General features: G+C 41.9%; 1 pseudogene; it reads right to left on the bottom strand.

The window, feature by feature from the left end:
- Positions 1-4,194: 4,194 nt before the first annotated feature.
- The window catches only part of LOC124982248 (ubiquitin carboxyl-terminal hydrolase 17-like protein 6), a 52,222-nt pseudogene continuing 31,815 nt past the window's right edge, over positions 4,195-24,601 (bottom strand).

The raw sequence follows: 24,601 nt of genomic DNA on the forward strand, positions 1-24,601 counted from the left end.
GGGAGAATGCTCCATAGGGTGGAGAAGCCATCAGTGGGGACTTCGTGGAGCATGAGGAGGGGAGAGAATGGAAATTGATGGTGCAGATGGGCTTGGGACCCACATCCACAGATTCCATCCAGAAACTGATGCAGCTCGGCCAGAAGGAGCCTCATAGTGAGAGGGAGTTCCCAGGTCCCCCAGGGAAAATTGGGAGGAAATGAGCTGGGGTTTGTCTCAGTGGTAGAGGGCGTGCCTAGTATACCTGAGGCCCTGGGTTCATTCCACAATCACCACAAGAAAATGGAATAGGAAATTTGATGCCTCATCATAAGAAAGCTGTGCTCCTCTAAGGGGTTGGGACCTGGAAGAGAGAGGAGGGCCTTGGGAGGACTTGAGCCTACAACCCCCGTAACCAATAGGAGCACTGGGGTCTTCACTTGGTCAGAGGACCCAAGTCTCCTAGTTAGTGTACAGATGAGTGATCTCTGTGAGAAGTGGGGCAAGGCTGTTCCCACTCACTGCAGTGATCTGAAGCTTGGTAATTTCTGGAGGGTTAGGGTGAAGTCCTGCTCTGGGGTCGCATCTCGCTAGTTTCTGCTGCCTGACCCAGAAGTCCAGTTGAAGCATCTAGCTGAGTGAAAGTAAAAAGGGGAACTTTAATGAATGCACCTGTGCCAGGGAGGCAAGAGGTCTGACTTCCTGAGCCCTGCCTTGGCGTGCACAAAAGGGGACCGGAAGTCATAGTCAGGCTTACTGGGCAAACGGTCTCCAGGTTGGTGGTACTCTCAGGAGTGAACTGGCTGCCTGGGTGGTATATGAGCTCATCACAGGCTGTTTATCCACCAGACCTGTTCATGGCATCCTGGGGCTTCCCTAGAGAGTGCCTCAGAGGCAAGTGAAGGCAGAGGTGCCAGGTGTCTTTCTCAGTTTTAGTGCCCAGAGATGTTTAGGATCAAGTGAAGAGTCCGCCTCTTCAATGAAAGCAGTCTTTGAGTCCTTGATATATTTTCACATAGTTTCTTTGTCCCTTAGTGATTTTTATTCACACAATAAATTTTTGTATTAATGGGCTTCAGTGTGATTGTACCATACATGCATATGGTGTGCACTATCTGAGTTCAAACCCCTTCCCACTACATCCCACACACCCTTATCAAATTGTAACAATCACTGGTCTTTCTGGCTACACTTCTGAACTTCTTGATCAGCACTTGAAAAGAGAACATAAAGTACTGTCTTTCTGCTCCTGGATCACATAGCTTAACAAAATGTCCTACAGATTATGCTTTTTGTCATGGCTGAACACTGCACCATTGTGCATATGTAGCAGATTTTCTGTATCCAGTCTTCTTTCAGTGGGCACTGGGCTGACCCCTTGTTTTAGTTAGTGGAAATAGAGCTGCCATAAACATGTCTGTGTGTGTATCTTATTGACTTGCTGAAGACAACTGCCATGGATACAAGCCCAAGATGGGGTAGCCCAACCACAAGATATATGTCCTTTTAGTTATTTGAGGAAAATCCATACTGTTTTTTATACTGGTTCAATTAATTTACATTCCCATCAACAGTGAAAAAGGGTTTCATTTTTTCCACATCTTCGTGCAGAAACAATCCATAGAATGTGAGAAAATATTGAACAACCTTTCATCTGACAGTGTTAATATTCAGCACATATGAGAAAATAGAAAATCATATAACAACCACAATAACGCAAACTTTATTGTATTAAAAATGTATGGATGACATGTATAGACACTTTCTAAAAGAAGAAATAAAAATGACCAAGAAACCCAAGAAAACTACATAATATCATCAGTTCTCCATTACATGCAAATCAAAGCCACTGTGCAATACCCTGTCTCCCCATTAGGATGGCTGTTGTCTATGAAAATGTCAGAAATGTAGGTGAGGATGTGGAGGTTGCTCACCATTGAAATGTGAATGAGCCATCTTTCGAAGCCTGGCTGCTGTGTTCAGAATATACGTTTTCTTCTTAACAAATCTAAATGGTTGAAGTCTCTATTGAAACAGTTGAAGTTTATTTCATATGTGGGAGCAGGTGGAGAAGAGTTCAACAGACTTGGGTGATCTAACAAGTTCACAGTCAGTGATGGGTGGATCAGGAATGCTTGAGTCTGTAGTTGTCAAAATTGATTTTCTTTTGTATGACTTTTACAGTGGGTACTAGAAAGTGAAAACTCTCTGTGCATTGAAGGCACAAATTCCACCTTGACTTGCCATTTGCAAGGTGGACAGCAGCACAGCTTTGGAAGCAACTTCTGGAACTCCACAGGACCAGCACCTGCACAGTGAGGGTGGAGAACGCAGACTCTGCTTTAAGACAACAAAATACTCCCCTTCTGTATCTGTCTTACTTCACTCAGCACAATATCCTCCAGTTCCACCAGATGACAGTGATCATGTTGCCATGATTTAAAATAGAAAGAAGAGGGTGTTTGAATATTCTCACCAACATGAAAGGATAAATATTGGAGGTAGTAGACTTCATAATATGTACAAGTATCAAAACATGGTTTGTACATTGTAGGCACAAAGAATTATCATATCTCAATTGAAACAAGATAAAGAGGTCACAATTACAATTTGCATATATTTTCCTTTTGAAATTTACGTTTCACTTGCTCTATTTCACATGTGGGAGAATTTACAAATTCTAAGCCCTTGAAACAAGTGTGTCATATCAAATAATTTAATGAACACATTAATTGTACAAATTCATGTGCAATTTCCCACTGGTTTCCATTGATCTTCAGTTCTGAGAGTTATCATAGATTTGAAATACTTTAAGCTATTTTTATCTACATTTGTGTTCTACTCTAACTTAGGAGACCCAGAGTGTCCTGGCAGCTCTGATCCTACATCTCTTTCAGAGAAGGGTCTCATGGGGGACTGGAGTCAGAGGACATGCTGGGGTCCAGCCTTAGCAGGAGTCCATGGGTTCCACACAGTTAAACGGGGCGCAGGGAGACAGCGTCAGCAATGGATGGAGAATAAAGACACAGACTATAGTTCTGGTGCACTTTATTCTGGGGAAGGTTGTGTTTATATACATTTTTCTTCAGGCTATAATGTCAGTCTTGTGGTTAATATTAAGGAAGTTTCCAAAGCATAGGCAGAAAACAGCATCCTTACAGATTATCCTTACCTAATCACAATTGTTTTAAGAATATCTAACTATGTCAATGAGCTAATACAATGTTTTATTTCCTTAATATCTAAACTCTCTGTGACCTAAGACTATTCTTATTACTCTCGCGGTTAAAGCGATAGACAAGTAATCTCATGTGACCATCTCTACTAGGTCCATCTGGTTAATATCTAAATTGCTGAGTTAAGGGTTACAGGAGGGCAGTGGTCCCAATGGTTATTGTGTACCAACGTTTATTATAGGGGTGACATATTCTTTGTAGGAAGGAAGGAATGTTGTGAAACCTTATTCTCTTACCTCACCACCACACATAAACAAAACCATCCTTAGAATTTAACCAGCCTGTTGGAGACAAAGGCAGATCTATAACTATTTTCTCCAGAGGCTTTCAGGGACTCATTGCATGGTTGCAAAATTATTTTTGACTTTGTTAGTGGTAAAGACCCATTGTTTTTCAGATTGTAGGTAATATTTTCTGGAATTTTTGTTGTATTCCCCTCATCCCCTTAAGCAATCCATTCAGACTGAAATGAGTAATATATTATCAGAAAAACACACCAGAGAAAACACCATGCTCCACAGCAAAACGTCCGGTAATTCCTTTTAGGATGAGCCTTTGCAATTATCCTCCAGAGGATCTTTGTCAAGCACTGGATGGAATTCTGGATGCCCCTGCATGGACAGAAGAGTGGCAGCCAGAAGGTCTGACCAGCAGTGGGGGACACCCAGGCTGGGGAAGCCCAGGAGCTCTTGGCAGAATATTTGGAGCTGTGTAGGTGGGTGTGTCACCATGGTTTGACCTTTGAGACCATCATTAGCTTTGCAGGGAACTCAGGGGTCCCAGAATAATTGTGAAGACCTGGATATGAATTGTAGTTGCAACTCTAACATTTGAAATTTAGAATTCTGGCCCCTAAGTTCATGTGGAGAATTCTGAGGAGGATCTAGACAGAGTGTACCCATCTCCAGCATTTTATGGGTTCTCTGTGTGCCTGTGTGTGTGTGTGTGTGTGTGTGTGTGTGTGTGAGGGCACCTGGGCTCATCCTCTTACTGGAGTGCTAGAACACTGCCTCAACCTCTTGCCCTGCTTGTTCTTCCTCTTGGTGGCTCTGGCCCTTCCTCTAACACAAGTGTTCACAGACTGTGCTCGTGGCAACCTTGTTGGGCTCGTTTATTTCCTGGTTATCATGAATTCTCTGCCCTCCTCTGTGTTTTGACTGGCTGAGTGGTGACTCCATTGGGAGGCAGAGTGAATTCTACTTTCCTGGGTTTGGAGTCAGACTTTGGCTGTTTCTGTTCTTGGAGGAACTTCCACAGATCTAAGGTGAGTTCTTTGGTGGCTGTGCCACCAAGGGGTTCCTATGACTCCATTAAGAGGCTACAGGAGTCTCGCTGGAGCTCTCCTTGGGCAGTTCCCAAGCTGTATCTTCAGGCCCAAGAGTACTTGGTTCCCTGTCTTGTGACACACTCCCAGTGTCAGGTTCAAGTTCACTCTTCTGGACATAAAAGTGGATATATGCACACTGACTCAGGACACAAGTAATGTCACAGGCTACTATGTTAGTATCATCCATTTTATACCACTGGCCATTCCCAGTTTTTATGTAGCAATAGTAATGTCCACTGTGACAGCTCACCCCAGCATGGACCAGCATGGCATAGAGGGCATAGGGGAGTGGGTCACTGCTCTGCTGAGCCATGTATGGCTGCATGTCAAGACACTCAGGATAGAGCACCTGCTTAGCAATTTTGTCACCTGTGAGAACTGAGAACCATTTCAATACAAGCATGAGAACCTTTGAGGCAGTCTGCAGGCTCAAGGTCTTGCAGGCTGGCATCTTCTTCAGACAAACACCACAGTGGTAGGCATTTTTCCCCTCTAGCCATTCAGGCTTCACCAACTGCTCCAAGGTTATGCTGCACACTCTGAGCTGCCAGGATGTCTGGGTTGATGTCCAGGTAGGGGTCAAAAGTGTCTGAAAGGCTGTGGCAGCAGAGACACTTGATTTGCAATCTCTAGCATCCTCCAAATATTTGGTGCATGAGGGTGATGTCCTGGGAGTCAGCACCTGGCTACTTGTGCCCACACAGACATGCTTTCTGCAGGGCCTTGAGGGTGAACAGCAGAAACTCATGGGCATCTTCCTGCTGCCATGTGTGGAAGCCAGCAGCCAATGCAGGCAGGGGCTGAATGACATCCCCAGGGTGGTGGAGAGCCCATGTCATGGGAGCTTGCATCACACACAGCATGCAGACCCTGTGAGGAGGGCAGGTTTGGGAGGGCTCCTGGGACAGCATGTCGTTAGCCAGAGGAGGGGTGTATGTCAGACCCTGAAGAACGGCATTCACGTAGCAAGTGTTTCCCATGTTCTTCAGCCCAGCACAAGCCTCAGAATGTCTCTGCTAGCTCAGAGATTGTTTCTCCCTAGGAACCAGCTGTGTCCCACAGGAGCCAAATTTTTATTCAAGTGTGCATTAGTGCAAGGTGACAATGGTGACTCTGCAGGTAGATAAAAACCCAAATGGACTTTAGCATCAGCTGCATTTGATGAATATTTAGGTTTCACAAAGGCATCAAACAGAGACTTACCTCCACAGTGGGTGAAGCTCCCTCCATGTCTCCAGGAGCACTGACCACAGGTTTTCCCAGCTGGGATCTCAAGAGTAGGAAAGCTTCTTCTTCTGAGCTTGTCTTCAAATGACAGTCTTCTCCAAGTTTCCAGCCCTTTTACAGCTCAGCCTTTCCACCACACCCACTGACTGTTTCAGATCCACCAATCACCTCTAAGCACTTAAATGGATTAAGAATTTTGGATATGGTTGGTTCCCTTCTGGGAGAGACTCCTTGACTTCTTTCTCTGATTTGTAGATCCCAGGAGCTTAGAATCTGATTCAGTTATCAGGGTTGTTCAGGAATATCCTGAGGTCTCCAGTTAGACAATGCAAACCAACAAACCAACATTTCTGGTAGTTCTGCTCGGTTGGTGTGATGGATACTTTTGAATTGGGTCTCAAAAACATGGAAAATGAAGAATACAGGACAAAGTCTTCTCTGTTGTTTGCGTGTGTGCCCATTCTTTTAGCATTTGAGGCATGCACAGTTTCATATCAGTAATATTTCAAAGGGAGTACTGTTTGCATTTATTAAAAGTGTTTCTACATTTTAAACCACTTTACAGAGAAAATGATACATTTCAATTCCTTATGTTCTCAATGAACCAAGTTGTGTTGGAAATTTTCCTGATTCATTTCCATGGTGGTTTTGAATTCAAAAGGAAGTCATTTGGGAATATGCCTGCCTATCTTTGGCAGAAATAACAAGGAGGCATGTGGCACCAGTTAGGATAAGTTTTCAATTAAGTTCAAGATAACATTCCTTCTAATTTTCATGTATCATGTGTACAGATTTCTCCACTCAAATGCCAGTACTCACGTAGGGTCATAAATAATTTATTTTATTTATTTTTATGTGGTGCTGAGAATCAAACCCAATGTCTCACTCATGGTAGGTAAGCCCTCTACCGCTGAGCTATGAACTTAGCCCCATAAATGATTTAAATAAGATCAATGTACTAAGGTTTTTAATTCTATGGTTCTTTACCTCTCAAATTTCATTTTTCAGTGGAATGATCTGGAACATAGCTAGAAATGGATTTGTCTACCTGTGTTGGGCCTCAGAAAGGTGACAATGCAAATGATTTCACTAATTCTCCAGGGCTTTCTGTCATTTAATCTCCCACTCTCTTAAATTGATTATGATGATCAGGAGAAGGATGGAGAAGAAAGGATTTGTAGGTTCTTTCTCTTGTGAATTCAAAGAATGAGATCCAGGGTCGCAGAGCAGGAGAGCAAAATAAGAGGACACATGAAACTAAAGAAGGAAAGCAGAGGTGTGTTGCTGCGAGATGGCTGCTGTCTAGGGCTTTGTATGGTGATGTGAGAGGGGAGTTAGTCACCCATAAAGTCCAAGGACTGCTGATTTGAAAGTGGTGGTCTGTGAGTCCAGTCACACCTGCCCAGTCAGGGTGTTGATGCCTCGGGATTGGCTCAGGGTTCTGAGCACAGCATCAGGTTCCAATGGAGGTGCTGGTCAGGAGGCGTCCACTCCATCTGTGGTCAGTGGCAGAAAGGCAGAAGCCAAATGCAGCATGAGGAGGGGCCCTTTAGGCCTGTCTACCTGCAAAGTTTCTCTCTCCTGCTCTGGCTATCACTGAGAATCCTGTTCACACTGTCATGTTTTGTGTATCATTTAATTTTTTCATGAATATTTTCTGCACATTTCTCTACATAAAAAGTATTTATGACTTACTGACCATGATGATGGAGGATTTCCTGAGGGGCTGGCATGCACACAGCTCCTGGTGGCCCCAGCATTGCCTGTGGCGGCACCTTGGACAAAATCACCTCTTTAAATGCTCCCATTTCCCCTCTGTAAACAATGAGAGCCTCTGCCTGTAGGGGTGGTTCAAGCAAGTTTCCCTTATGCAACAAAGTCTGTAAAAAATGTGACAGTGCCTCATGTGCCCCCAAGCAGCTTGTACAGGCCTGGAATTGGGGGACATCTTTCCCTTCAGAGCCACTACCTGCTGGGCTAGGGAAACTCCAGTCCAGCAACTGACTTGATATGTGGAGAGGTTGTGAATGGCACTCCTGCCCCAACCCTAGCAGCCCTACCCTTATTCTCTTCAGATTCTGAGCCCAGCAACAGTGCTTGTTAAAAACAGGCTCAGCAGAATTATTCTGCTCTCTGAAGGCCTGGACATGAGAAATATTCCAAGTGACCTTGGGGCAGTAGGGAAACCTGACCCAATCTAGGACACATGGTGAAGATCATGGTCCTCCTAGGAACTGCAGAATTCTATGTCCTCCACAGAGCTTGGAAATAACTCTGGCTGGGGCTTTCATGCCATGCTGGCCAGGAGATTTGAGGATGATGACCTCCACAGACCAAGATCTCTTTATGTGAATCTATGTGTCTGGACTTAGCTGGGTCATGGAAAGAGAGAGCAGTCAGAAGAAGAAAGTGGTTTGGAACAGGGTCAGGGATTGCTGTTGGACCAGAACAGTGTGGGGACCCCTGGGCTGAGGTAGATACATTTCTAACTCCTCCCTGACATGAGGTCCCCAGAAGTACTTAGTCACATAGGCAGAAGGTGGGACCTGTAGGCTTCCAAGAAGGACCACTCACTACAGGCACACCCTGCTCCTCCATGTGGACTCGGAAGACACACCTGACCCTCCTGTGAATCCAGGCCCTAGAAACTCTCACAATCTGGCTCTCCTGTCATGATGTTGTTCTGGGCCCCTCTCAGTCTAGAATTCTGCTACTCATTTTCCCATCCAGTGCAGTTTTAGATCTTCTTCTTCTGTGTTCCCAAGACACTGGGGAAAGTCCAACAGGCAGAAGAGGAGCCAGGGCTTTCTTAGAAGACAGGTAGTTCTGAAATTGCTCAGAAGGTCAGATGGAACTCTCTGATTTCACCAGATCTCCAGGCTTTTGAGGACATCAGTAGATTTAGGAAATTTCCAAATACTCAGTCTGACCTAGAAAGCACCCTGATCCAATTTGCTAGCAAAGGTGACCCAACACCCCTCACTTGACTTAGAAAATGCCAGGTTCTCTGTGTGTAAGTGAAACCTCCCCCAACCATCCCAGGTGAGATAGAGTTGCTCCTCATCACCTAAATTTATTTGACCTAAAGGAATAGCACCAAACACCCAGGAAGAACCAGGATCTCAGGACATTTTGTTGACATGTAGGAAGACTTGAGGTTGTGCTAGGATTTCCTGGGACCCCAATTTGATTTCAAAATTTGGTGTCACACAGGTTTTTTCCTGGAAGGAACCCAATTGTATGGATGCTCAATAATCTCTCACCAGTAGGTGGAAGAGTTGAGAAGTTGTTTCCATAAACTGGCACATACAATGTTAGCACTGATACTACCAGTTATTGGTGATGAGTTCTTCTTCCTCCAATGTTGAAGTGTGAACATTAAAGAAGCATGCTGAGGCAGGTGTATGAAGCAGGTTTACTTCAAGTTAGAACACAGATGTCCCCTGGGAGGGAAGAGGGGCCATGGATGGTATTCTGGTAACCCAGGAAATGAGAGTGCCCTGCCTCTTTTACAGACAAAAGTTTCCTTTGTTCTCCTGCATTCTTCTCTCTTATCTTGTTTATTTCCACCCCATCATGCATAGTGACTGGGATATGTCAGTGGAATGGCCAGGGTGGGGTTGAGCAGGTGAACGTGGAGGGCCAAGTTGGAGTGCCAGGCAGGAGGGAAATGGCAGCCCAGGGGGTATTGATGAGTAGCTCTCTATCTTCTCAGGAGCTGCTTCATGAACAACCTTTTGGGAATGGCTGTATCAAAGGGATCTGGAGACATGATCATTCCAATCTCCCAGGAGCTCAGATTGTCCAACTTCCCAGACTCAGATCATCCTCTTTCTTGATCTGACCTGATCACCTATTGCATTCTTACTGCCTGTCTTTAATTCTGGCTTCATTCCCTCCTCTAATTTTAGGAACTTCTTATTGCTGTAAGGAAATGGGACAATGACAGTTGTGGCTGCTTAGAGTTGTAATGGGGCAGAGTGAGGCAAACAGATTGGAGTTCCCTTTTAGAAATCTGGTAGGTTGCGGGATCTATACTAAATCTCTGGTTGGGGAAGAACAGGTTGCAATGTCATGTGGGGGTGCTGCTTCTATGAGTGAGAAACAAAAGGACATGAGTTCTAAAATGAGATGAATACAAAATAAATGTTGCAGCATCTGGAAAATGTCAATAAATATCATGAATGTGATAGAAGTCAATAATCTCTCACCAGTAGGTTGAAAAGCTGAGAAGATGTTTCCATATCAAGGTCTAAGGAAGGCTGCAGAGGTCAAGACCTTTATGTGAGAATGTAAATCTTTAACACTGTCGCAGTTATCAGAAATGAGCACAAAACATTGAATTTTTTCTGTCATATATATCCCCATAAAATATAGTTAAGCTTTTTAATGTTATCTGATTTTTGTAAAATATCATTTTATTGGTACAACCTCTGGTTCAGCAAAGATTCCTTTATTTTGATCCTTATGCTAAGTGAACATACTTACAAAAATTGATTAGGCCTGTCTGTGTAGGAGGTTAATAAGATCTGTAGTACTTATACTGACTAAAATTTATCACTCTGGCAGTTTCTCTTGCTAGTTATTAGGCACTCTTGCCTACAAATCTCTTTTGTAGCATCCAGTTTTACTTTTCTGTAGGTGTTAATACAAGTGTTGATCTTAAGTTATAGTTTAGTTTCTTCTTTGAAATGTCCAGGAATTGCTGTGGTTTGTTTTTTAACTGTTTTGCTAGGTTTTTAAGATCAACCTGGTCAAATTGACTTCATTCCTATCTGTTGTTAAGCGTCAATTGGGTTCTCCCATGGGAGGCTGCAGCAATTGGCCAACTGAGTCAAAGATGATTCCAACTTGGGGAGTTTAATTCCGGCCCAGGTTTCTGCTTTGTCCTTCACCACGCCTGGAGACTGAGCCTCCTCTTCAGATATTGTACAACAAAGGATCACAGATGCTAAGGACTAAAGTGAAGTAAACACTTGTTGAGGGATTTACATTTAGGGCATTTTGTCAGCCAATTGATAAGTAGAGATGGACTTTTAAGAATGACTGTGGATTACAGCCCCCAGTGTCTGCAGCAGGTGGCGGGCACTGAAGGAATACATGGACCCCATCTCTCGCCTAAGGGTGAGGACCAAGTATTGACTGATGTAATCAAAATGAAACCAGAGGTGGATTCCAAAGTAATAATTGCAAACTGATTTCTCAGTATAACACCAATGATTTATTACTCCCTGTGAGTCATTAACAAAACTTCTAGAAAATAAAGTGCGCGCGAGGAGTCCACCACTCGTTATCAAAAATCATCATTTTCACGTCATGAATTGTTCTTTCCAAACTCCAGAGAGGAAGAGAAACCCATGGACATTTTAAGGCAAACTGAAATCATACCATTTATCTCACAATAATGTGTTTCTTACAAACACGTGAATCCCTCAAAGGCATTTATTTTAACAGATGTATCTTGAAGTATAGCATTAAAAAAGTAATCCTGCAGACCACTGCAACCCAAATTCATAGAAATCAATATCATCTAATGTCATCTTGCATTTCTAATCTACCAAGTGTCAAAAACCCATTTAAAGTATTGATTCTGTGAGCCTGCATCTAAGCAAGTATTAGCTTAGAAAGATTGGCACAGACATCCAGGCAAGTAGCCTTTCTCTAGGACACAAGGTACATAGATTAGAGTCAGGTGATGCAAATGTGTGAGTCAAGTTTTAACAGGAATTTCCACAGGGAATAGGTGAGTGGCATCAGGTGAGGCATTGGATCACATGGGTACAGGGCAGTATCCAATGGCCCTCGCTCCCTTTCCTCTGACATCCAGGATGTTGCCTTTGCTCCTGGGCTGTTCGTCCAGTAGCCACTTGCCTGAAAACCTGCTGGCAGAGCAGAGGAGGACAGCTGGACTTCAGGTGGGATTCCTTGTCCAAAGTTTTCTTCAGATCATTGTTGGGGGAAAGAGAAGAAGAGAAACAGAAAATGATGGAGGTTTATGTCCTTGTGTGAGGGTTGTTTGATTTAAATAGTGTGTGTTTGCATTGAGAAATCATTCAACATTTTATTGACTGTGGAAAGATTCAAATTTCAGAGGGAACATGCTCCAACATTCTGAGTTCTATGTGTAGGTGGGGGAGTCATATGGAAACTGGTCATTTTTACTATGGGCAATTTAAAAGTGTAAATGTGAACAAATTAATGGAATTCAGTCTGATATTCCCATCCATGCATTTGTCAGTGTTTTCTCCTGTTCATCCATCCTTCTACCCATTTCCCCTCCCCTCTCTTTCCAATCACTGTCTCTCATTCCAGACGCTCCCTTCCCTGTCCCCGAGTCATCCCCCCTCTACCTGTGGATCATCTTCTTTCCTTCAGTTTCCACATATGAGAGGAAACACTGGAGCCTTATCTTTCTGTGTCTAGGATGTGGTGTCTTCCAGTTCCAGGGAAGCCCCTGATCATGACAGGATTTACTTCCTCATGCTGAATATGAGTGCTTAGTTTACTTCTACTGTTTTTCTTGTGTCCTCATCAGTTGGGTAAGTATTCAGGTTAAACCTGGCCCCACAGAATGTTTTAAAAGTCCCTGCCTTTCATCAGCACGGCAGCATTTCAGAAGCATTGTTTTTGGAACCTCTTTAATCAATTGCTTAATTAGCTGGAGTTTTGGCTCAGTTGTAGAAGGCTTCCCTTGGTACATGCAAGGCCTCAAGTTCAACACTCAGCACCACATATAAATGAACAGAATTTTAAAGAATCCATTGACAACTAAAAAATATTAAACCAAAATTTTTAAAAGTCTTGTAAAACTCATCAATGATCATATGGAGCCATGGATATTCCTCAGAACAATCTTTACAATGGTTCATTTGTAATGGTTCAATTCTGTTCTTGTTTCTTAAATATATACTGAGGTCAGTTTTGGAAGGTCAAGCGTGACCAGAAATTTGACCATTTCCTCTGGATTATCTAATTTATTAGCATAGATTTTTGTATATGCTGTTCCCCGACATACTTGCTTTCAGGCTCTGGGTTGAGAAATCAACTGAGATGCAAATTAGTTTCTCCCTATATGTAATCTGATTTTTTCCTCTCACAGCCTTTATAATTTTGTCCTTATTCTATATTCTAGGCATTTACATTACAATGTGCCTTGATGTGGGTCTGTTATAATTTTTCACATTTGGTGTCCTGTAAGCCTCTTGTATTTGATTTTCCATTTCATTCTTTAGCATTGGGAAATTTTGTGGGTCTATTGCATTGAAAAGAATGTGAATTCCTTTGGTTTGTATCTCCATGCCTTCATCAATCCTGACAAATCTTAAATTTGGTCTTTTCCTGTTATCCCTTTATTCTTGGAAGCTCTGTTCCTGGTTTTTTTATCATCTCCCCATGGTCACCTCTGTTGAAGATTATGTATTTTGTCTTAGTTGCCTGAGGTTCTGTCATCATATTGACCTAATCTGTTTGTGATGTGTTCTACTGCATTTTTAGATTGGTTTATTAGTTCCTTTATTTTTGTTTGTTTTTCCCCAGAATCTCTATCTCTTTATTGAAGTAATCTTCTGCTATCTGTGTTTGCTCTCTCTCCTTTACTTTCAGATAAAGTTAACTATGTACATACTAAACTTGTTTTCTGACATTCTTCTGCTGTGTTATCAGTGGATCCTATTACTGGAGTATGTTGGTTTCCTCAGGGTGACTTGGTCCCTTGCTTTCTCATGTCATTTGTGCATCTACCCATCTAGTAGTTATGGATCTGAGGCAACAGAGTTTCTACCCTGTGGCTTGTACTGTCCCTCAAGGTTTCTAGTACACTACTGTTTAGGAGGAAACAAATAATAACAACAAGCAAGCAAACAATTTAGAGCATTAAACCAACTATTTCCTTCTATCATGTCTACAATGTTTAGTATCACAAGAAACAGAAATTATATGACCACTCATGCCTATAATAAAAAGTGAAAGTTTGCAAAATGTTTACATTTTTAAATGGTGGACTGGGAAAAAACAGAAGTGATACAGAGTGTAATGATTATGAGGGAGGAGGAGACGAGGCAGAAGTAAGGAATTAAAAGAAGAGTGAAAGAGAGAACAATAGAGATTGGCTGTAAGCAGAAGAAAAGAGGGAATCAAGGGAAACAGCTAGGCAGGAGAAAAATATACTTGAAGCAAACCTTAAAGGTAAATCAAGAAATAAAAGAATAAAAAACAAAACTACAATATACTAAGAAAACATCCTAGTTCATAAAGAACTAATCCTTGGCGGTTTTCAAGATGGCGGACTAGAGGGCGGCTGCATTTCATGTTGCTCCAGGATTCAGGATTCAAAAGAGGAGATAGTGAGTGACTTGGGACCAACTCAAAGTCGCCGGGTGAGTCTCTCCAATTGGGGAGTCATCCTGGATGGGGCAGTAGCTCTGGAATGCAGGAAACTTTGTAAAGTAGAGTAGCCCAGTGAGACACCCATCCCCCTGCTGGAGTGGTAAACACGGACAGCACGGAACTTGCAGAGGAGGCCGTGCAGCACAGAGCTTGGTTTCGGAGCAACCTGCCGGGACTCCGACGGCTGCCAGAGAAAGAGCTGGGCGGCGAGGTATTTGGACTCAGCAACCTCCTGAACAATGGGGGGGGGCTGTCCTGAGGAGGTGGAGGTGCGCAGTGAGTTGCTTGGTCTCCAAGTGCCCACACAGAACACCGGGTGGCTGCCTGGAGGAAGAGGCGAGTGGCGGGTCACTGGGGCTTGGAACATATGTACAAGGCTCCAAGTGGCTGCTCAGAGGAGGGGTGGCATAGCCAGGCGATTAGGTGCAAAGCACGGTCCGGTTCGGGGGCCTAGGCACCCTTTGCCCTTTGTTGAAAGAGGTACACAGAGGCAAGCTGACGGGTGGAGCGAAGGTTCCAGGACTGCGGGCAGCTTCTCTGAGGAGGGGCAACCTAAGGAGACTCATCTGCGAAGGGTGAGGCTCCCAGTCCCAGGAGGTAGGTCTGGGCCTCTGGGAATGTTGCCTGGGAAGGCTGCCCTGCCCAGGCAGCAAGATACCCTTCTCCCCACTGGAGCAGTGAACACAGAAAGCGGGGAACATTGCAGAGGAGGCCATGCAGCACAACGCTTGGTTTCGGAGCAAACTTCCGGGGCTCCGGCGGCTGCCAGAGGAAGAGCTGGGCAGCGGGTCACTGGGGCTCGGAACATATGTACGAGGCTCCAGGTGGCTGCTCAGAGGAGGGGTCACATAGCCAGGCGATTAGGTGCAAAGCACAATCCAGTCCGGGGACCTAGGAGCCTTTTGTTGAAAGAGCTACACAGAGACAAGCTGAGGGGCAGAGCGAAGTTTCCAGGACTACGGGCAGCTTCTCTGAGGAGGGGATACCTAAGGAGACTCGTCTGAAAGGGGCAGGGCTCCCAGGCCTAGGAGGTAGGACCGGGCCCCTGGGAACGCTGCCTGGGAAGGCTGCCCTGCCCAGGCAGTAGTTGTGGACTGAGGGGAACCTCTAGGAGGGAAACTGACCAGCGAGACCTCCCCAAAGGGTGAGTCTTCCCCGCCGGCTGAGGTTTTCCCACAAGGACGGTAAAACCAGAGACACAGGCCCAAACAGGCCTTGCCTCAGTCCACAGCCTAGTTCCCCTTTGGAAGACCATTGGTCAACAAGTAGAGGCACCTCTTCCCACTAGCAGGGAACATACCCCACCTGAAGACCACCACCCCTAGAGAGGCAGCTTCCTTGGGGAGCACCACAATATCAACTTCCTCTAAGATTTCAGGCTACTGAATGATAAGAGGGGATACACTAGCAATCTTCAGGGATATTATAAGTCAATAGAGGAAATTGCAACATCTCAGCAGTCCACTGATACCTGAAGGACATGAGAAAACAAGGGAAGAAAATGCCTCAAACAAATCTGGATGTTGCATCAATAAAATCCAATGACAGCATGGCAGAAGAAATGTCAGAAAGGGAGTTCAGAATGTACATAATTAACATGATAAGGGAAGCAAACAATGAGATTAAAGAGCAAATGCAGGCATTGAATGAACACACCAATCGACAATTAAAAGAGCAAATACAGGAAGCAAAAGACCATTTAAATAAAGAGTTAGAGATATTGAAAAAAAAAAACAAACAGAAATCCTTGAAATGAAGGAAACAATAAACCAAATTAAGAACTCCATAGAAAGCACAACCAATAGGATAGAACACCTGGAAGACAGAACTTCAGATATTGAAGACAAAATATTTAACCTCGAAAACAAAGTCGAACAAACAGAGAAGATGGTGAGAAATCATGAACAGAATCTCCAAGAACTATGGGATATCATGAAAAGGCCAAATTTGAGAATTATTGGGATTGAGGAAGGCTTAGAGAAACAAACCAAAGGAATGAACAATCTATTCAATGAGATAATTTCAGAAAATTTCCCAAATCTGAAGAATGAAATGGAAAATCAAGTTCAAGAGGCTTATAGGACTCCAAATATACAAAATTACAACAGACCCACACCAAGGCACGTTATAATGAAAATACCTAACATACAAAATAAAGACAGAATTTTAAAGGCTGTGAGAGAAAAGAACAAAATTACATTCAGGGGGAAACCAATAAGAATATCAGCAGATTTTTCAATCCAGATCTTAAGAGCTAGAAGGGCCTGGAATAACATTTTTGAAGCCCTATAAGAAAATGGATGCCAACCAATAATCTTATACCCAGCAAAACTTACCTTCAGATTTCACGATGAAATAAAATCCTTCCATGATAAACAAAAGCTAAAAGAATATACAAAAAGAAAGCCAGCATTAGAGAACATTCTCAGCAAAATATTCCATGAAGAAGAGATGAAAAACAAAGAAGCAAATCAGCAAAGGGAGGAGCTATCCTAAAGGAACTCTCAAATAAAGAAGAACCAAGTCGTGTCAAAAATAAATAAATGAATAAAATGAGTCAAATGACCGGGAATACAAATCATATCTCAATAATAACCCTTAATTTTAATGGCCTGAATTCATCAATCAAAAGACATAGACTGGCAGATTGGATAAAAAAGAAAGATCCAACAATATGTTGCCTGCAAGAGACTCATGTCATAAAAAGAGATACCCATAGACTAAAGGTGAAAGGATGGGAAAAAACATACCATGCACATGGACCCAGCAAAAAAGCTGGGGTATCCATCCTCATTTCAGATAAAGTGGGGTTCAAGCCAAAGTTAGTCAGAAGGGATAAAGAAGGACATTTCATACTGCTTAAGGGAAGCATAAATCAGCAAGACATAACAATCATAAATATCTATGCCCCAAACAGTGGCTCACCCATGTATGTCAAAGAAATCCTTCTCAATCTCAGAAACCAAATAGAATAATACAATAATACTAGGTGATTTTAACACATCTCTCTCACCACTGTACAGATCTTCCAAACAAAAATTGAACAAAGAAATCATAGAACGGAATAACACAATCAATAATTTAGACTTAACAGACATTTATAGAATATACCATCCAATGAAGAGTGAATACACTTTTTTCTCAGCAGCACATGGATCCTTCTCTAAAATAGACCATATATTATGCCACAAAGCTAATGTTAGCAAATACAAGAAGATAGAGACACTTCCTTGTATTTTATCAGATCATAATGGATTGAAATTAGAAATAAATGAAAGACTAAAATAAAGAAATTACTCCAACACCTAGAGATTAAACAATATGCTATTATATGATGAATGGATAACAGAAGATATTAGGAAGGAAATTAAAAAATTCTTAGAGGTAAATGAGAACAAAGAAACATCATATCAAAATCACTGGGACACTATGAAAGCAGTACTTAGAGGAAAATTTATTTCATGGAACGCATTCAATAAAAGAAGTAAAACTCAACAAATAAACGACCTAACACTACAGCTCAAAGCCCTAGAAAAAGAACAGACCAACACCAAAAGTAGTAGAAGACAGGAAATAGTTAAACTGAGAGCTGAAATCAATGAAATTGAAACAAAAGAAACAATACAAAAAATTGACAAAATAAATAGTTGGTTTTTCAAAAAAATAAACAAAATTGATAAACCTTTAGGCACACTAACAAAGAGAAGACGAGAGAAAACCCAAATCACCAAAATTCGGAATGATGAAGGAAATATCACAACATACATGATGGAAATACAAACCATAATTAGAAGCTATTTTGAAAATCTATACTCCAACAAAATAGAAAATTTCGAAGATATCAACAAGTTTCTAGAGATGTATGAATTGCTTAAACTAAATGAGGAGGACATACACAATTTAAATAGACCAATTTCAAGTAATGAAATAGAAGAAGTCATCAAAAGCCTACCAACAAAGAAAAGTCCAGGACCTGATGCTTTCTCAGCCGAGTTCTACAAAACCTTTAAAGAAGAGCTCATTCCAATACTTTTCAAAGTATTCCATGAAATAGAAGAGGAGGGAACTCTCCCAAACTCATTCTACGAAGCCAATATCACCCTGATTCATAAACTAGACAGAGACACATCGAAGAAGGAAAATTTTAGACCAATATCCTTAATGAACATTGATGCAAAAATTCTAAACAAAATTTTAGCAAATTGCATACAAAAACATATTAAAAAGATAGTGCACCATGATCAAGTGGAATTCATCCCAGGGATGCAAGGTTGGTTCAACATCAGAAAATCAATAAATGTAATTCACCATATCAACAGACGTAAAGTCAAGAATCACATGATTATTTCAATAAATGCAGAAAAAGCATTTGATAAAATACAGCACCCCTTCATGCTCAAAACACTAGAAAAAATAGGGATATTGGGAACGTTCCTTAACATTGTAAAGGCCATCTACACTAAGCCCATGGCTAATATCATTCTTAATGGTGAAAAACTGAAAGCATTCCCCCTAAAATCTGGAACAAGGCAGGGATGCCGTCTCTAACCACTCCTATTCAATATCGTCCTTGAAACTCTAGCCAGAGCAATTAGACAGACCAAAGAATTTAAAGGGATACAAATAGGAAAAGAAGAACTCGAACTATCCCTATTTGCTGATGATATGATTATTTACTTAGAGGAACTAGGAAATTCCACCAGAAAATTCTTAGAACTCATAAGTGAATTTAGTAAAGTAGCTGGATATAAGATCAATGCTCATAAATCTAAGGCATTTTTATACATAAGTGATGAATCTTCAGAAAGAGAAGTTAGGAAAACTTCCCCATTCACCATAGCCTCCAAAAAAATGAAATACTTGGGAATCAATCTCACAAAAGAGGTGAAAGACCTCTATAATGAGAACTACAGAACACTAAAGAAAGAAATTAAAGAACACCTTAGAAGATGGAAAGATTTCCCATGTTCCTGGATAGGCAGAAATAATATTGTCAAAATGGCCATACTACCAAAAGTGCTATACAGATTCAATGCAATTCCAATTAAAATCCCAACGAGGTACCTTACAGAAATAGAACAAGAAATCATGAAATTCATCTGGAAGAATAAGAAACCCAGGATTGCTAAAGCAATCCTTCACAGGAAAAAATTAAACAGGGTTATTGCAATTCCAGAACTTCAACTATACTACAAAGCAATAGTAACAGAAACGGCATGGTATTGGTACCAAAATAGACAGGTAGATCAATGGTACAGATAGAGGACACAGACACAAACCCAAATAAATATAATTTTCTCATACTAGACAAAGGGGCCAAAACTATGCAATGGAGAAAAGATAGTCTCTTCAACAAATGGTGCTGGGAAAATTGGAAATCCATATGCAACAGAATGAAACTAAACCCATATCTCTCACCGTGCACGAAACTAAACTCAAAATGGACTAAGGACCTCAGAATCAGACCAGAGACCCTGCATCTTATAGAAGAAAAAGTAGGTCCAGATCTTCAACATGTCGGCTTAGGACCAGACTTCCTCAACAGGACTCCCATAGCACAAGAAATAAAAGCAAGAATCAACAACTGGGATAGATTCAAACTAAAAAGCTGTCTCTCAGCAAAGGAAACTATCAACAATGCAAAGAAAGAGCCTTACAGAGTGGGAGAAAATCTTTGCCAATCATACTTCAGATAGAGCACTAATCTCCAGAATCTATAAAGAACTCAAAAAACTCAACACCAAGACTACAAATAACCCAATCGACAAATGGTCTAGGGAAATGAACAGACACTTCACAGAAGAAGACCTACAATCACCAAACATATGGAAAAATGTTCACCATCTCTAGTAATAAGAGAAATTCAAATCAAAACCACCCTAAGATTCCATCTCACCCCAATTAGAATGGCGATTATCAAGAATAGAAGCAACAACAGGTGTTGGTGAGGATTTGGGGAAAAAGGTACACTCATACATTGCTGGTGGGGTTGCAAATTAGTGCAGCCACTCTGGAAGGCAGTATGGAGATTCCTTAGAAAACTTGGAATGGAACTACCATTTGACCCAACTATCCCACTCCTTGGCCTATACCCAAAGGACTTACAATCTGCATTCTACAGAGATACAGCCACATCAATGTTCATTGCTGCTCAATTCACCATAGCCAGATTGTGGAACCAACCTAGATGCCCTTCAGTTGATGAATGGATAAAGAAACTGTGGCATATATATACAATGGAATATTACTCAGCCATAAAGAATGATAAAACTATGGCATTTGCAGGCAAATGGATGAAATTGGAGAATATCATACTATGTGAGATAAGCCAATCTCAAAAAACCAAAGGAAGAATGATCTCACTGATAAGTGGATGATGATACATAATGGGGCATGGGAGGGGTTAGTTTTAGGGTTAGAGTGAGGGTTAGGGAGTGGGGCAAGAATGGGGGAAGGAAGGACTGTATAGAGGGAAAAGAAGGATGGGAGGGGTGGGGGAAGGGGAAGAATAACAGAATGAATCAACCAATATCACCCTATGTAAATTTAAGATTACACAAATGGTATGCCTTTACTCTATATACAGAGAAACAACATGTATCCCATTTGTTTACAATAAAACAAAAAGAACTAATCCTTGTGAAATAATTGGCTTCAAGAATGCTAGAAATGAGAAGAAGAAAATAGGAAACTGTATAAATGTATAAACTGTATTAATGTACCATTAAGGTCACAGTTAAGCAATGAAAAGAATTTTTTAAAAATCTTGATGTGAAGTTAAAGAATTATTTCCAATTTAGTTCAGAATATCTTCAGCTTCTCTTCTCTGCAGTTTTAGGTGTGGTCTTCTGGGGCATTATGCTCCAGTCTCTTTTGCTGGAGTGAGAAAGGAAATCCCAGATGTGGAATTCCTGGAGGCAGGGTTTAGGCTTTGTTAGGCTGGAGACTCTTTGCCAAATGGCAATTGGTCTGGAGATTCTAAATCAGCACACCTCCTGCACACAGTACTTGTAGGCCATGCTGTCTGATTTTAACCCATGGCTTCCCTTGGTTTCCACTCATCGGGTAGGTGGGTCAATACTTAGTTCCCTATATCACCTGCAGATGCCACGTTTCCTGGTCTCCAAAGAATTTCTCCTGCCCCGAAACTTCAAAGTTCCCAGCCAGATGTGTCTCTCACAGTTGGTCCTGCAAGCAGTCATATTGGAGGGGGAGGGGTAAAGAGAGGTGGATTTCTGACACCAGTTGACCCTTGTGTAATTCCCTCTCCACATGTGATTTTTTTCTGGACCCTTAAATGCACTCTGTGTCATGCAGTGTGTGTTTATTGGGCCTACATCTGAAGTCAAACTCAGGTTTACCAGGACTTGGCTTCCTCAGTTGCCAGCCCCCCAGTCACAGCTGCAAAATCGTCCTTTTCTTTTTCCTCCTTATGCCACCTGGAGAGATGGTGGCTTTTTCCTCCACACTCAGATATCATGCAGTGTGTCTTTGTGGTTTGTTGAAAGATGTCCTTGTTTCAATGTCCTTGTTCCCTAAATGCTCTGTCCCCAGACATGTCCCCAGGCCTCTGAAAACTGCTGGTTCCTTTAATTCTCTTATCCCTCTGTTATTCTGATGGAGGGACCACTGTGACTACAACATCCAGCTGTGTTGTCTCAGTGTCTGTGCCACTGGGGATTTTTTTCTTATTTTATCTAACCTCCTGTGTCCCCGGACTGCTCTGTAGGAATAGTTTTAGGATCAATGAAAGTACCCCCCCTTCTATTTGTTTACCCACATTGTGGAGAAGCTGCCTGTCTACTTTATTGTTTTCACTCATTCAAGTCTCCAGACATGCAGCTTCCTCTATTTTGTCATCCCAGATTGCTCCTTACCATTTTTGAATCACCAACTCTTTCTTGGAAACTCACTTATTCATTTTCAATATTTTATAAAATGTCCAAATTTCTCTTTCTGTTTATTCCTAGCTTCAGTCCACCATGGTCAGAAAAGAATCAGGATATTTTGTCAATATTTTCAATATGTAATTTCTTGATTTGGTGCCTAATTTATTACATGAATTTGCCAAGTCTAAATATTTCCTCTGTTCATTTTATTTCAAAGTGGTACAGTCACTCTGGAAAGCAGTATGGAGAATCCTTAGAAAACTTTGAATGGAACCACAATTTGGCCCAGAGTTGACCCACAATTTGACCCACAATTTGACCTAGATTGTGGAACCAATCTAGATGCCCTTCAATAGATGAATGGATGAAGAAACTGTGGCATATATATACAAATATATACATAAGAAATTATTATTTAGCCATAAAGAATAAAATTATGGAATTTGCAGTTAAATGGATGGAGTTGGAAAATATCATGCGAAATGAAATAAGCCAATCCTATAAAAACAAAGCCTGAATAATTTATCTGATAAGTGGATGATGATATATAATGGGGGATGGGAAAGAGGCAAGAATGGAGGAGGGATGAATTGTGTACAGGAAAATGAGGGGTGGGTAAGGGTGGGAAAAGAAAATAATAGAATGAGAAAAGCATCATTACCCTATGGACATTTGTAATCACACAAATGGTGTGACTCTACTTGGTGTGCAACCAGAGAAAAGATAGTTGTAACCCATTTGTGTTCAATGAATAGAAATAAAAAATAATAAAAATTTAAAAAACAAATGCATGAATTTTATATTTATGAGAAAGTAATTGAATAGCAGGGTGCTAAAATTAATTCAGGATATTGCAATGCAAATTATGAACTTCAATTCTAAGTATGATACATAATAGATTTTCTTTGGAACATTTATCTGAAAACAGTCTCTCCTGAACTCACAGTTGGTCAGATATGAAAATAGTTTGGTTTTCATATAGTTGTGTAAGAGAACTATATATATACCAGTCCTCATGGCCATGATTCTTTCATCACTCAAGGAAATCACTTCCTCTGTTGACACTCACACACTGTGTTGCAATAGAAATGAACATGTTCTCTAGAATCATCCACTGGGGGAACAAATGTCTCATTACCAGGCAATGTGTCTGGCCTAGGACAGGGTACCATCCTTGGACCAGGTGACTATAGCAGAGAATGGAGAAACATGTGGTAATGGGGCATCACATTGTGTGGAATAGTTCTGACTATGTGGTCTTGGTTCTACCTAACACAAAAAGGCAAGGAAATGCACATAGTAGGGCATTTGTTTCTCAGTGAATAGGACATTTTATTTTCCATGTGACTGAGAGAATTCTAAATCTGACACCTGAGGAACACAGACCTGACTGTAAGGAGATGAGGCCATGGACAGATAGATCCTCACACCCTCAGCTACATAGATCCTTTAATATTCAGAATGTGAAAAAGTAGCAGAGGGCAGTAGTGGGTCCCAGGGCTCCCTCACCAGAGTAGGAGAGTCCCAGGGTAAGTGGAGACCTGGGTATATGGAAAGCCAGGGGCCAACATGGATTAAGGAGCCTGGGTTAGATCATAGAGGTTCTGCCTCTGTAACTGACTTGACAATTCCAATCCCATGATGGCCTAGTTTTGAACTCCCCATCAGGCCAACTGGTCTGTTCTTACACTGCCAGTGACTGCTGTACCTGCAAATAAGTATCACAACCAGCCAGGATGTTGTCCACTTTTTGAATCCTGGCTCAGTATCCCATCTCTCAGATTGTGTAGTCCTTCCTACTTGTGCCTCCATCAACTCTGGGTTTTGGGAACCACTCTAGCATCTCCAGTACCCTAGAAATGGACCTCCTATCTGATTCTCTCCCAAAAATATAATACTAAGATGTGAAAATCTGTCCTTTTCTTGATAATGGAATATTGGCTGTGGTTCTGCTCATGCACTAACATTTTCATTTTCTACCCACAGGTGAAGTGCAAGAAATGTGGGGCTTTGGAAACACTTGAAGGAGGAGAAGATGGCCAGTGAAGTGCTGGGATGGGGGGGGCATTGGCCACACAAGCCTTGGGTCCACAGCAGGAGAAGGAGGACCAGGCACAAGGGCAACCTGAGAATCTCCAGATCACAGGAGGCTTTAACTAGCCTGAGAGGCAAAAGAACCAGATGCAAAGTTGAGCATGGGAAAGGAAGTCATCCCCCCTCCACTGCAATCCAAGGTAGTTGTGTCTCTCCTTCTCTACACCACTGCACAGCCATCTCCAGGCACTTACAGAAAAACTGGAAAGGAATAGACAAAATCTTTATATCAGGAAACCACACCAAGGGGCTCATTTTTCTCATGTCCAATCAGTAAAGGGGTGGTGTGAGAGCACATCTAGGTGTGTGGCACACTACAGGCACAGAAGGAATGGAGAACATATAAAACTACTTAGTTAGAAAATGAGAAAGACCATCTGCCTGCAGTCAGGGTAAGGGTCTGACCTGAGGGAAGACACGATGTAGCAATTGTCACAGGGCTACAATATGTGTATCACCAATCA

Source organism: Sciurus carolinensis, chromosome 4 (assembly GCF_902686445.1).
Source record: "Sciurus carolinensis chromosome 4, mSciCar1.2, whole genome shotgun sequence".
Lineage (NCBI taxonomy): Eukaryota > Metazoa > Chordata > Mammalia > Rodentia > Sciuridae > Sciurus > Sciurus carolinensis.